This window comes from Copadichromis virginalis, linkage group LG23 (genome assembly GCF_057382275.1).
Source record: "Copadichromis virginalis isolate Kocher_CV1m ecotype Utaka linkage group LG23, C_Virginalis_male_GT1.1, whole genome shotgun sequence".
Classification (NCBI taxonomy): Eukaryota; Metazoa; Chordata; class Actinopteri; order Cichliformes; family Cichlidae; genus Copadichromis; species Copadichromis virginalis.
In genome coordinates, this window is record NC_140639.1 from 36449969 (window position 1) to 36465579 (window position 15611).

The 15611-nt window shown below is 47.7% G+C and overlaps 1 protein-coding gene across 3 annotated transcripts in view; it reads left to right on the forward strand.

The window, feature by feature from the left end:
• xirp2a (xin actin binding repeat containing 2a) overlaps nucleotides 1-15611 on the forward strand; it is a 91917-nt gene that overhangs the window by 49321 nt on the left and 26985 nt on the right. The window contains exon 1 of one of the 3 annotated variants that reach the window (XM_085447629.1): nucleotides 9652-9852. The exons of the other annotated variants lie outside the window; for them this stretch is intronic. The gene's annotated coding sequence lies outside the window, so the exon portion shown is untranslated. Of the gene's footprint in view, nucleotides 1-9651; nucleotides 9853-15611 lie in introns of those variants that run through there. 3 annotated transcript variants of the gene reach the window in all.

The window sequence follows — 15611 nt, forward strand, 5'->3', positions numbered from 1 at the left end:
TGTACCTGCTGCGGAGACTCAGGTCATTTGGAGTGGAGGGCCCACTCCTGAAGAAATTCTATGACTCTGTTGTGGCTTCTGCTATCTTTTATGGCGTGGTCTGCTGGGGCGGCAGCATCTCTGCTGGGGACAGGAAGAGACTGAACAGGGTGATCCGAAGGGCCAGCTCTGTTCTAGGATGCCCTCTGGACCCAGTGGAGGTGGTGAGTGACAGGAGAACGGCGGCTAAGCTGTCATCCCTGATGGACAACATCTCCCACCCCATGCAGCAGACTGTGACAGCACTGAGCAGCTCCTTCAGTGGGAGACTGCGGCACCCACGGTGTGGGACGGAGAGATTTCGCAGGTCTTTCCTCCCCACTGCTGTCAGACTCCATAATAAAGACTTTAACTGATCAAGCACACACATCCATACATATGCAATAATACTAAGTGCAATAATCCTTTCTGTCATCGTTGTATTTTTACTCAGTTGTATATAGTATTTGTATTTGTATTCTATTTTTATCTTATTGTATATTTATTTTATTTTATTCTACTGTATATAGTATTTTATTTTATTCTATTCTGTACAGTTGTGTACTGTATTTATTCTTATTGTATTCTAATTTTTGCCTCATAACTTTTGCACTGTCCACTTCCTGCTGTGACAAAACAAATTTCCCACGTGTGGGACTAATAAAGGTTATCTTATCTTATCTTATCTTATCTTATCTTATTAGATAGATATGATACAAACCACTGCAGTGTAATACCTACAGCATGTTCTAATCGCTCTAATAGGATATTATGGTCGACAGTATCGAATGCTGCACTAAGGTCTAGCAGGACAAACACAGAGATGAGTCCACTGTCAGAGCCCATAAGAAGATCATTTGTAACCTTCACTAAAGCTGTTTCTGTGCTGTGATGAGCTCTGAAACCTGACTGAAACTCTTCAAATAAACTGTGGCGGAGGCGTGGCCCCGGGCGCAGCTGCAGGGGAGGAGTGGAGCGGAAGGCTCAACGGGGCGGCGCTGCGAGGCTGGTAAGAACAGCTGATATTGTTTATGGACTAATGATGGTCTCCTCCGCTGTGTTTATAGTGAGACGAGGAGGAGCGGCCAAGGGAGATCAGCTGGGCTCGAGCTGACAGACGGTGCGACTGAGTCAGCTGTCAAAATACAAATATATCAATAAACGAGGAAGTTGGCTATACCTGCCTGTGTGTGCGTGTGTCTGTGCTGGGTGTACTCTACAAGTGGTGCCGAAACCCAGGAAGAGTGCCGGTGGGGACATGTCCGAACCACAGGCCACGCCACCCGCCCAGCCTCTGCAATTCTTGGCGCAGATGCTGGCGGAGATGGCGACGATGAGCCGGGATCAGGCGGCCGACCAGCGTGCCCACCTGGCCGCGCTGCGGGAGCAGACGGACCGACAGACGCAAGTTCTGGAACGGCTGGTCGGGGCCGCTGCCGCGCCGAAGCCCTTGCCGCTGTCGGTGTCGGTGCCCCGGATGGGGGACGGGGACGACCCACAAGTTTTTTTGGAGACCTTCCGGGCCACGGCGGAGGCTTGCCAATGGCCGCGGGAGGAGTGGGCTCCGCGGCTGCTCCCCCTGCTGTCTGGGGAGGCACAAACAGCGGCCCTGAGTCTGCCTCCGGCGTCGAGGAGCAGCTTCCCGGACGTGAGCCGGGCGGTGGTGGACAGGCTGGGGCTCACCGCCGAAGACCATCGCCGGCGGTTCCGGGCCTGTCGGCTGGCCACAACAGACCGACCATTCGCCTGGGCCCGGCAGCTGCGCGACGCGGCGGTTCGCTGGCTGCAACCGGGAACATCGGAGGGCGAGACGAAGCTGGTGGACAAGGTGGTGCTGGAACAGTTCACGGAGGGATTGCCAGCGGAGACGGCGAGATGGGTCCGGTGCCACCGGCCCGCAAGCCTGGAGGTAGCGGTGACGCTAGCGGAAGACCACCTTGCCGCTGGAGCAGGGGAACCCGGGGACGCCGGACGGAGGCCGAACAAACAGGCCCCAGTGCCGGCCCCGAGACGCCGTGTGCCGGCACCAGGGCAGGCAGAGCGGCTGCCGGCGCTGAGCCCCACTAACCCTTTCGCGGCGTTGGTGCCGTCCAGGGCAGCCGGGCCAAGTGGAGCCGCCCCCGAGCCACGGAGAGCAGCACAGACGCCGGGGCCGGAGTGCTGGAAGTGCGGGCAGCCGGGGCACCTGAGGAGGGATTGTCCGCTTATGGAAGTGGGGCAGGTGTTTCGTGTTGCTGGCGCCCCAGCACCCTCCCCCGGTCCAGGAGGGACATACAGTATTCCGGTAAGGACTCGAGGGGGTATACGCCAGGCGTTGGTGGACACGGGCTGCACGCAGACCCTCGTACACCAAAGCTTGGTTCGCCCCGGGGCATTGCTGGAGGCAGAATGGGTGGAGGTGAGGTGTGTGCATGGTGACGTTCACAGGTATCCCATTGTGCCGCTGTTATTAAAGTATAAGGGCAAAACGCATAGAGTAACGGCGGCGGTTAGCCCGCGCCTGTCGCACCCCCTGATTCTGGGTACCAATTGGCCGGGGTTTCATCAGCTACTGGGGCAGTACGCGGGGGTGCGATCACGACCGGAAGCGGGGTGTAGCGTGTGCGCGGCATTCAGCGGTGACGCGGGGTCGTCCGACACCGACTCCGGGGGGGAGGAGCTGGCGGGTCCCTCACGGGACGTCCCGCCGGCCCCGGAAGTGTCCCCCATGGGCGATTTCCCACTGGAGCAGTCTCGTGACGGCACCCTACGCTCAGCCTTTGACCAAGTGATGGCTATTGATGGTCACGTGGTGCGCCCTGAGGCCGCGCAGACCTACCCGCGTTTCGTCGTATTAAACGACCGATTATATCGAGTGAGTCGTGACACTCAGACAGAGGAAACACACACCCAGTTGTTGGTGCCGCAGGGCCGCCGGGAAACGCTTTTCCAGGCGGCCCACTATAACCCCATGGCAGGGCATATGGGCTATGAGAAAACTCTGGAGCGAATAACGGCCCGATTTTATTGGCCGGGCATCCGAGCGGATGTGCGCCGCTGGTGCGCGTCCTGCCCGGACTGCCAACTTGTTAACCAGCCGGCCATACCGAAGGCGCCGCTGCGCCCTCTCCCCCTCATTGAGGTCCCGTTTGAGCGCATCGGCATGGACCTCATCGGGCCGTTTCACCGGAGTGCACGCGGCTACCGCTTTGTGTTAGTCCTGGTGGATTACGCAACGCGGTACCCGGAAGCAGTTCCGCTGCGCACCATCTCTGCAAAGAGTGTGGCGCAGGCACTGTTTCAGGTCATCTCCCGAGTCGGAATCCCGAAAGAGATACTGACTGACCAGGGCACGTCGTTTATGTCTCGTACACTGCGGGAACTGTACGAATTACTGGGCATTAAATCTATTCGGACCAGCGTCTACCACCCGCAGACTGATGGGCTGGTGGAGCGGCTGAATAAGACTTTAAAGTCCATGATTCGGAAGTTCATTAACGAGGATGAACGCAATTGGGATCACTGGCTAGACCCTCTGTTATTCGCAGTGCGGGAGGTGCCCCAGGCCTCCACGGGATTTTCTCCCTTTGAACTGCTGTTCGGCAGGAGGCCACGTGGGGTGCTCGACCTGATTAAAGAAAGCTGGGAGGACGGTCCGAGCCCCGCCAAAAATGAGATTCAGTACGTGTTGGACCTGAGAGCAAAACTCCACACTTTGGGGAGGTTGTCACGGGAGAATTTGCTCCAGGCTCAGCAGCGTCAGCAACGCCTGTATGACAGAGGGGCTAGGCTCAGGCAATTTTCACCGGGAGATAAAGTGCTTGTGTTACTCCCTACCTCCAGCTCGAAGTTGCTCGCCAAGTGGCAAGGACCCTTTGTGGTCACACGGCGAGTCGGGGACGTGGACTATGAGGTCGCTCGGTCGGACAGGGGAGGAGCCACGCAGATTTATCACCTCAATCTCCTCAAACTGTGGCGAGAGGTTGAAACCGCTTCTCTGGTGAGCTTGGTGAAGGAGAGAGATGAGTTGGGGCCGGAGGTGCCAAATTCTATCGTTCCCGCCTCCCTCCCTTGTGATGACCATCTCACACAGGCCCAGAGAGCGGATGTTGTCGCGTTGCAACAGCGTTTTGCGGACGTGTTCTCCCCCCTGCCCGGCCGGACGTCCCTCATCGAGCACCATTTCGTGACGCAGCCTGGCGTGACGGTGCGTTCACGGCCCTACAGGCTCCCGGAGCACAAGCGAAAAATCGTGCAGAGGGAATTGGCGGAAATGCTGAGGATGGGAGTAATAGAAGAGTCGCACAGCGCCTGGTGTAGCCCCATCGTTCTGGTGGCGAAGAAGGATGGGTCTATCCGGTTCTGTGTCGACTATCGCAGGGTGAACGAAGTGTCACGCTTTGATGCCTACCCCATGCCTCGGGTCGACGAGCTCCTGGACCGGTTAGGCACGGCCCGCTTTTTCACGACACTGGACTTAACCAAGGGCTATTGGCAGATTCCCTTGTCTGCCGAGGCCAGGGAGAAAACGGCCTTCTCCACTCCGTACGGTTTGTACCAGTTCGTGACACTTCCGTTCGGCCTGTTCGGGGCCCCGGCCACTTTCCAGCGTCTCATGGACCGGGTACTGCGTCCGCACGCAGCGTATGCTGCCGCCTACCTGGATGACGTGATCATCCACAGCGACACCTGGGCGGAGCATGTGCTGCGGGTGGCCGCGGTCCTGGAGTCCCTGAGGGGGGCGGGGCTCACGGCCAATCCGAAGAAGTGCGCGGTTGGACGGAGGGAGGTGCAGTATCTGGGGTACCACCTGGGGGGCGGGCAGGTGCGTCCACAGGTGGAGAAGACGGCGGCTATCGCATCCTGCCCGCGCCCCAGGACGAAAAAGGAGGTGAGACGGTTCTTGGGGTTGGCGGGTTACTATCGTCGCTTTGTGCCGGGGTTTGCGCAGCTAACCAGCCCCCTGACCGATCTCACTCGAAAGGGTGCCCCGGATCTGGTCCAGTGGACGGGGCCGTGCCAGGCGGCGTTTGTGCAGGCGAAAAAGGCTCTCTGTGGGGAGCCGCTGCTTCACACTCCTAACTTTTCCCTCCCTTTTGTTCTGCAGACTGACGCCTCGGACAGAGGGCTGGGAGCCGTTTTGTCCCAGCAGGTAAGGGGGGCCGACCGCCCTGTCCTATACATCAGCCGGAAGCTGGCAGAGCGCGAGCGCCGGTACAGCACCGTGGAGAAGGAGTGCCTGGCCATCCGGTGGGCGGTCGGCTCCCTGCGCTATTACCTCCTGGGACGCTCATTCACCCTCTGTTCGGACCACGCCCCGCTGCAGTGGCTCCACCGCATGAAGGATGCCAACGCCCGGATCACCCGGTGGTATCTGGCGTTGCAGCCCTTTAAGTTCAAGGTGATCCATAGGCCGGGGGCGCAGATGGCAGTGGCCGATTTCCTCTCTCGCTCGCGGGGGGGGGAGTCGGCTCGGCCGGACGGCTCCCCGGCCTCGAACGGGCGGTGGGGGTGTGTGGCGGAGGCGTGGCCCCGGGCGCAGCTGCAGGGGAGGAGTGGAGCGGAAGGCTCAACGGGGCGGCGCCGCGAGGCTGGTAAGAACAGCTGATATTGTTTATGGACTAATGATGGTCTCCTCCGCTGTGTTTATAGTGAGACGAGGAGGAGCGGCCAAGGGAGATCAGCTGGGCTCGAGCTGACAGACGGTGCGACTGAGTCAGCTGTCAAAATACAAATATATCAATAAACGAGGAAGTTGGCTATACCTGCCTGTGTGTGCGTGTGTCTGTGCTGGGTGTACTCTACATAAACCATTCCTCTGCAGATGATGTTAGCTGTTTGACAACTACTCTTTCAAGGATTTTTGATATGAAAGGAAGGTTGGAGATTGGCCTATAATTAGCTAAGACTGCTGGGTCTAGAGATGGCTTTTTGAGTAAAGGTTTAACTACAGCTAGCTTGAAGGCCTGTGGTACATAGCCGATCAGGGAGGCAAACTGAAAACACTCACATAAGATGCAGACCTTCACAATAAAACAGGAAACACATACACGCAATGACATAACCCACCAACTTAACACAGACTGGGGGACACAGAACATAGGAACATGAACCATGAAACAGAAGAGTACAAACACCCAAGGCAACCAATCCACAGAATACTAATAAACTAAACATAAACACGGAGTCGCAGACTCCGGACCATGACAGGAAGTTTAGTGACCTGCAATGTTAATTTTTTCCTGAGATGTCAAAAATGATCAGTACTGCATTAGAACCACAACCTTTTTAAATTATCCTTCGAGTTTCAGAGGTTTACTGAAACCCAGCAACAATTTCATCATACCAAAAGAATGATGTTCATAGATATCACTGATGGAAACACCAGTGCCTTCCTCCAGAAGGTGTCTCCATGGTTGATTTATGCTTCTCAAAGTATAACTTAATTTCGATGCCTCTTACCTTACACGCAAAACTTCCTGATCCGTAATCTGAACTGATCCTATCTTGAGACCAGTGACTGGTGAGTCAGGATGGGGGAGGGGACAGGGAAAGTCCCTACAAGCATGGCCTGGAATGATCCAGATTAACATTATGGCAGCTTATATTAACAAGTAATTAAATTTGATAAACAGTTAAGTACAAAATACTCTCAAGTTAATTTTTCATGTTTTTTTTTTCCAAGTATCTGTATGCTACCCAGTGCAAAGCAGAACTTGTGGGAGATTTTGCCTTTCTTCTGCACCAGAAGTCTGTAGTGTGATGGTTTGAATCTCACGCAGGCCCAGGTCATTAGCTTCTCATGGCCCTTCAGACTCCACTTACATCCTTGGACAGATTGTCATCGTTAGGGTGGGTGCCAGTCTGACATCCGACCTGGTAAGAGGTCCTCTACACTCAACCTCGACAGCCTTTACCAGCATGTTCATGGTGAGAGAGAAAAGGATTACAGAGAGGATACACCCTGTGGCCATCCACTACTCAAGCTTTTGCCATGCTGAGGTTGTTGTCCCAGCAGAGAAGCTACTGTAATAGTTGAGAATGAGGTTCTTGAAGTTTCCTGGGATTTAGTACCAATTAGCTTATGGGGTATGGACCATAGGTGTTTGGGACAAGCAGAGCACTATGTTGGAATGGTTCTGAGTGACTGTGGTGTTCATGGTCAATGTTAGGTTGCATCGAGTGTAGCAGCTTTTTGTGGAAAAAGAAAAAGATGGTTTAAAAACAGTTCAATAAGGAAACAGGATCAGTTGGCTAGGTAATGAACTCTGATGATCTGTAAATAGAAGTATTAGGAATTTAGAACATCCTGACATTGTGTACCTCTTGAGTCTTAGTTGATGAAGACAGCCCATATAAACCCAGATACAGTATATATACTTCACTGGCTGCATCAGTAAAGTTCTTTATTGGCAAATACATGAATTAAAAACATATTTCTCTTTCTTTCATTTAAAGCTCTTTTGGGTGTGGACACACTCTGGATTTTATTTTGGGGATGTTTTCAGGCCATTTCATTTGGTATTCTACTCGAGTATGTTTATTTTCCACTTTAGGAACAGGAAATCCATGTGCGGTTGCAGTGGGATTATCAGCAGAGTGCAGCTTTCTCCCAAAGCCTAATAACGACACACTTTTCTCTTGTCAGTATGTTGCTAAACAACACCTCTTGGGGTGGGCCCCTATAGAACACCTTATGTTTCATATATAATGTTAGGAAACATGAGGTCATGATCACAGGCAACAGTACAGACAGAAAAGGCATGGAATTGAGTAGTGCAGCATAGTATTTTCTAAAGTATTGTGATGGATGTAGGTTTAAAAAGATTGAATTGATGGCCTCAGGCTGATCAGACCCAAACAGGAGGTCACTTGTTTAAGAGAGGAGCTGTGCCAAACCTTTAGGGCAACATATGTCCAAGAAAGAAGGGAAAGGGATAAGGAAAGAAAGGACAGAAAAAAGTGCCTCGATGGTTACGGATTTCTTGTTCAGTCCTTTGGGCTTCTGCTCAGCAGGCACTGCACTGAACACCCTTACACTGCATTAGCCGTAGTGCCTTTCTGTCCATTTAAGGTGCCTTCTTTAAAAAAAGGTTCAAAGCCTTGATGGTAGGCAGAGTGTACAAGATGTGTTTTTAAAGGGGACAAAGGTTTCACCTAGAAATGCTCTCACAATTCAACTCTGTACAGAGTTTTATTCCATTCAGCGCATTGAAAACATTCAAGATTTGGCAGCATTTGCAAGCAACATTTAACTAAAGATCACCATTATATCTAAGACCTGTGTGACAGCAGGCTTCTAAACACAGTGAACTGAGTGTAGGACTAAATGTTAAAAAGAAAGAAAGAAAAGCAATGTGATGTATTTCCATGAAAATGTTATTCAGTATCATAAACCAGCGGTCCCCAACCTTTTTTGCGCCATGGACTGGTTTATGTCCGACAATATTTTCATGGACTGGCCTTTAAGGTTTCACAGATAAATACAACAAAATAAAACAAGTACCGGTACCAAGAAAAAGAAGATTTATTTATAACACACGGGAAAAGACCCAGGGAAACCGAGTTAACAATAAAAACTGTAAAAACCCTGAAAACCATAAATTTCACACCCGAACCTCAACTCTCGCGGACCGGTGACAAACGACTCACGGGACCCGGAGGTGGGGGACCGCTGTCATAAATAACAAAGGCTGTTGGCTATAAATTGCTAATGCTAATGATGTCATACGCAAAGTATTAAGGACAGTGTGGGACACAAACTTCCATGCAACAGCATCAGGTCAGACTAATGAGTAATATAACAAATTATCAGTTTCAAACTGATGCACTTGATCATGTCTGAAAACCATACAGTTTTTATTCCTCTCTCTTCTTTTAAGCCTCACTTTAAGGCAGTTTTCATGTGATTGGCGTCTCCTTACTTACAAAAGGTGTTAATGACAGGTGGGTGGGGCATCGGTGCCCATGGCTGACTACATTAGAGTCAGTTGTGATATCTCGTGCCAAATGAAGAAATGCTGTCGGAAACCAAGCATTTAGAGAAGTCTGAATCCTGACCTGACGTGTACACACACTACCTAATTTAAAACTCTGGTTTTACAATGACAGAAAACAGCCCAGGACATAAATGCTGGTACTGCAATACCAATTTTTGCAGGTTTAAGTGCTATTGTGTGTATTGAGTTTTTGAACTTTAGAAAAAGCCAGACTTTGCTTTCAGCCTTTTAACTACACTAGACTAATCTATTCTCAGGATTGCAAGCAGAAGGTGCTCATTTTAATTGGTTAAACCACATCTCTTGTCCTTAGTTGCATGAATTGTGTTTATTAGGCAGTATGTATAAAATATATCTTTCCTGTTTGTGTCAAATCCTAAAATGCCATGATATTTAGCCTGCTAACAAGCAGTGATTCAAAATGCCAAGTGTCTCCCTGCTCTCTGGTGCGTAAATGTAGGACGTACCAAGAGTGAGTTTTTCAGCTCATGTGGTCGGGACGACTGTCTCCATAAGTCTGCTGTGACATAAGGCCGAGAGCATGTTGAGTACCTTGATACTTGACTCTAAAAAAAGCCACATCCACTTACCCCCTTTCCGAAGTCCATCCTATTTTTTACGAAGGGGAACTGCTAAAATAAAATCAGCTGTCACTGGATGCCTGGGCCTCATTGAGCTGGGGAACACACTGCTGGAGCTGGTCTCCAAGCCTCACCGTCTGTCTCTAACCAGGATTGACTTTCTGTGCTGGGTTAAGACTGGGTAACAAAAATTGTTTAACTTTCTGGAAGTCCCAACGTCTTTTTCACTTCCATTGGATTCTATTGTTGTTTCACTTAAACGCAACATACAGAAGGTAAGTGATATATGAAGACTATCAGCATATCAAAGCTGGCTCTTGTACCAACAAAAAAACCACTGTCAGCACAGCAGCACAGCTCTTTGTAAGTGATTTTCCACCGGAGCGTGAGTGGAAGGAGACAGATTGGAAATGGGAGATGGCATTTTAGCTGATAATGAAACAGTTTGATATAGCTGGGCTGCACAGACATGAGACATCTTTGGTGTGAAATCAAGAATAAGATGAAGTGGAGGGGCTCTTTTGTTTTCAGGTGACGGGAGCTTCACAAAGAATGAGATGAGATATTGTAGAATGTTTCTATAATTCCACTAGGATTTGTGCTTTGCCATAAAACATGCATGGGCCCTTCCTGTTTCCACCAGTCATAACCGGCAGCAGTCTCATCTAAGCTATTCTAAAAGCATAACAAATTGGAGACAAAGTGCTTAGCATGGCATAAGGAAACACTCGAGGGTAATCCAGTCTCCTTGTAAAGAAGTTATTTTGATAGATTTGACAGCTTAATTATTCTGCCTGTTTTGCTTTTGTCGGTGAGGAAGAAATCGCCCTCCATGGCTGACATTTCAATTAGTGAAGCTAGTTTTGGCTCTCCTGTCTAGCCTTACCAGATAAGCGCTCTGGTCAGTAAGCACAGAACAGAAATTGTGTGGCTTAAAGCTTCTGTTGTGAGGAGAGGGCAGAGAAGGAGGTGACACCGTCGTGATTAGGGGACGGCTTTGGCCTGCAACACATCGATGGTCCCTGATTTCACTTTGAGCTATGAAGCCATGCCATATTCTCTCACACCCTTAACCACCAAATTCACTCTCATGTTCCTTTTATTTCTCCTCTGACGCTTCCCTCACTAACACCCCCTCTCCCTTCACCTTTTCACTTCTAACCAGCCAATGGTTGCTTTAGAAGAGGCAGTGACAGAAGGTCACTGACCCTCAGCTCAGCTCAGTATTGTCACTGGGCCATGAATACTGCCAGTAGCTTGGCCTCTTCTATTGACTTTACTTTCTTCCCCTTCTAGTACCTCCGAGCTGGTTCCATCATTTGTGCTGCCGCTGTGGCATTGAGAAGATAAGACGCTAATAATCTAAAAGGAAGAAAACAGTGTAATGGATAAATATGCCTGGAAGCATCCATCAAAAAACAAATCACACAGGTTACAAGATTAAGCCTTTAAAAGACGCTTGTTCTGATATGAATACCACACTGTAAACAGATATTTGGCCCTCATTATGCTGGGGCATCTTAAACAATGAGTCTGTGTTCGTAAGCTGATATTAATGCTAATTAAACATCTACTGGTGTCGCTGTCAATTAGTGGCAGCATGAGGAGAGAGTTAAATGACTTTAGATGTTTGAAAACATCTTTTAGGAAGTTTCTTTAATTTCTAGAATCTTCTTGAATTTTTCTTAGATGCACATGTGCTCCCCGGCACTCACTCCTGCCCTTTAAATCTCATGTTACAGGGAAACACAACACTGCAGACAAATCTGGATTATAAAAGGACTGGGGATATTTTTTCTTTGGAGTCTGCTGACCTCACCTCCATGCTGCCATAGCTTTACATAGAGCATACCCTTCTCAAAAGCCAGAGATACCTAAAGCACTGTTGTCACTGCTCTCAGTCGTCAGAACCGTCATGTCTCTGCCTCTCTGACAACTCCAGACCATGACGTGAACATTTGTCTCTGGTGATAAATGAGGGCATTATCCTTGGGTTTCTGTCATCAGGCTGGCACCCAGTAACATTGCAGCCTGAGGTGTAGGATTTCCAACCCATATTTATGGGAGGTAGCAGGTTTATTTTCAGGTGCTGCTGTTTGGGCAGCTTATTTCCCCCAGTGATGTGTTACTGGCTGCACTACCATGCCACACATAGCAGAAAGCTAAAATTGGTGGGATGAGGAGAGCATGCTTTTGTCACATGTCATCTGAATGAAAGCTTGGTCATGCCGGTATGTGGCACAGCAAAATTCATATGTGTTTGCAACCCGTTCTCATTTTGAACTTGTCACAAACAGTTAGGTGCAGGTTTTAGAATTTTGTTTCTGAACACCACCACAGTGGTTTTTATTAATCATTGTGGTGTTTCTGTTTTGATGCAAGTTATTTAACAAAAATATTGCATTAATTGTTTAAGAATTGTAGCCATTTCTAGACATAGTCCGCCACTTCCAGAGACTGATAAAAATAGGCAGCTAAAAGGTCTGGAGCTGATTTCAACACTGAACTTACATTTGTTATCTTTTTGAGTTATAGCAGACAATATGAGGTCCAAGAGCATGTGAAGTAGGTCATTGCTAGGCTGAAAAACTAAAAAACACCAAAGACATCAATGAGAGATTCAATTCAATTCAATTCAATTCAGATTAATTTGGTTTTTTATGTAGTGCCAAATCACAACAGCAGTTGGCTCAAGGCGCTTCATATTCTAAGGTAAAGACCCTACAATAATAGAGAGATAAGCAGGCAAGAATAGGAAAGGGGAAATTCCCCTTTAAAAGAGAGAAACCTCCGGCAGAAACCGGCTCAGGGGCAGCTGTCTGCTCTGACCGGTTGGGGGTAAGAGGAGGAAAACATGATAAAAGACACACTGTAGAATGAGATGAATAAAAGATTAAATGCAAAGTAGTCTATAAAGATATTCAAGTTACATCAATTTAATAAAATTTTGTTTATATAGTGCCAAATCATAACTACAGTTGCCTACAATAATACAAAATAGTACAAAGAAAACAGAGAAAAAACAAAAAATCACATGACCCCTTATGAGCAAAAGCTTTGGCGACAGTTGGAAGGAAGAAACCTCTGGCAGAACCAGGCTTAGGGAGGGGTGGCCCTCTGAGGGGAGGAAAACGGGACAAAGACATACTGTGGAAGAGAGCCAGAGATAATAACTAATGAATGCAGACAAGTGTATAAACACATAGTGAGTGAAAAATTTGACTGAAGAAGAGACACTCAATGCATCATGGGAATCCCCTAACAGCCTAGACCTATTGCAGCATATATAAGGGAGGACTTTCCTTTTTCATAAAGCATGTACCGTATTTCCCAGACTACAAAGCGCACCTGAATATTAGCCGCACAAGCTAAAATCAGGGGAAAATCCTGTTTTGTACATACATTAGCCGCACCTGACTAAAAGCCGCAGGTGTTTCAATGTTAACTTATCATATGTAAGAGAATATGCACAAAGGGAATTGTCAGGAAAGAGATGGCTGTTTGGAGACACACCCCTTTTATTAATATTTTGAAAAACAAGTTATGGGTACATATTTGCATAACTTTTTAGGTATATGTACAAGTAAGATAAGAGATAAGAGATAAGATAGAACTTTATTAATCCCTCGGGTGGGTTCCTCTGGGAAATTCGACTTCCAAAAAGCACAGCAACGACCGAAGTTACAGTTACAGAATTGTTATATATATATATATATATATATATATATATATATATATATATATATATATATATATATATATATATATATATACACACACACACACACACACACACATATATAAATACAGAGACAAATATAAATAAAATATACAAAGGGGATAAATAGAATAAATAGGAATAAAAAATAAAAATACAAGTGAATTGCACATTTCAAGTATTGAGTCTATTGCACTGTTGACTATTTACAAAAAGTATTGCACAAGGTATTGTACAGTGAGGTGAAGAGGCACTACAGCTTAGTTGTTCCCCCCTCCTTTGTACCGGTAATTGCAAGTAGGAAACATGTACTGTGCTTCATAAGTAACTCTCTTCATGAGTAACAAATGTAGTACATAACAATAACCTACAGCACACCAGAAAAATAGATTCGGACTACCTTTTAGGCTCAGGTGCAGTGACACGGCTTTAACAAGAAGAAAAGTCAGTCATTCACCACCATCTTTCTCTTCTTCCTGCGCTCTAAAACCACCAAAGTCCTCTTCTCCAGTGTCGGAAACGAACAGGCTTAGGGTGGCTTCGTCATCCACTCTCAGCTTCTTTCCTTCGTTGTCACTTTCAAAACCAAACAAATCCTCCTTGTCAGTATCAGAATCGAACACCCTCAGAAGGGCCGTGGTGGTGTCCTCCTCTCCATCATGCAGCAGTCCAGCCCTTCGAAATCCGTTGGTGATCCTGGATGTTTTCACACTTTTCCACGCTGTCAGATTCCACCGGTGGAGTTGAGCATAACTTGCTTTTCGCAAGTTTATTGCTGCTCGTCATCCACGCCTCCCGCTGAACGCATAGCGCTACTTTGAAGTTTGTTTTTCGTGCTACTTATACGGCACTATGTTGCCTGGCGGATGGACATGTGACCAACATGCCACTCTTGAACCCCGATACTGTGTGTCTGATCACATGCCCTTCCGCCAGGCACTATGCCTGCCCTTCCGTTGTTTGTTCCAACAGCGGAACAAACAAAACAAATCGTCTTATGATATGACAAAAATCCTGGACAATCCATAGAAAAGCCGCACCTGACTAAAAGCTGCAGGGTTCAAAGCTTGTGCAAAAAGTAGCGGCTTATAGCCCGACAATTACGGTAGTAAGGATCACTGATCCAACCCTTACTATATGGGGTGGCTGTAGCTCAGGTGGCAGAGCAGGTCAGCCACTAATCAGAAGGTCGGTGGTTCGACCTTGGGCAAGATACTAACCCCATGTTTGCCTACTGGTGGTGGTCAGAGGGCCCGGTGGTGCCAGTGTCCGGCAGCCTCGCCTCTGTCAGTGCGCCCCAGGGCAGCTGTGGCTACAATGTAGCTTGCTATCGCCAGTGTGTGAATGTGTGTGTGAATGACTGAATGTAGTGTAAAGCGCTTTGGGGTCCTTAGGGACTAGAAAAGCGCTATACAAATGCAGGCCAGGCCATATGCTTTATCAAAAAGGAAAGCTTTAAGCCTACTCTTAAAAGTAGAGATAGTGTCTGTCTCCCAAATCCAAATTGGAAGCTGGTTCCACAGAAAAGGGTCCTGAAAGCTGAAGACTCCACCTCTGTCCAAGATAGAGTAAGCATCTGGTTATATATCTAAGATTTTTAGGGTCAAGTACAATTTCTTTAATTTTATCTGAATTTGGAAGCAGAACATTTGCAGTCATCCAGGTCTTTATGTTTTTAAGACATTCCTGCCATTTAACTAATTGGTGTGGCTCCATGGATAGATAAAATTGGGTGTCATGGGCATAGCAGAGAAAAAGCATGGGATACCTTCAAGGGAAACATGTATAATGTAAACAGAATTGGTCCCAGCACTGAACCCTGTGGAACTCCATAATTAACCTCAGTGTGTGAAGAGGACTCTCCATTTACATGAACAAATTAGAGTCTATTAGATAGATATGATACAAAACATTGGAGCACAGTACCTGTAATACCTATAGCGCTGCACTCAGCAAGGGTCAAGCGGGAGAACCACACTTTGTAGGGGATGCTGCTCTGCACTATTTTGGCACAAGGCATTGAAGAAGATAATAGTAGTTAAATTATATCTTTACAGCACTTTCAGAAAGACATATATTGTGATGAAATCTATTCCCTACTGCTGTGTAACCCATTATTGTAAATTTAAATGTTATTAGGAAATTATCAGAAGGTTTTCAGGAAACACTGCCAAATGTTCAGTTTCTATCCCATATGTTAAAACAAGATCTGGAGTGTGATTAAAGTGGTGGGTGGGTTCTTTTACATTTTGAGAGAAGACAATTGAGTCTAATAAGTGCCGTGTTGAAGCTGTCATTTTTAGTTTCTAAATGGAT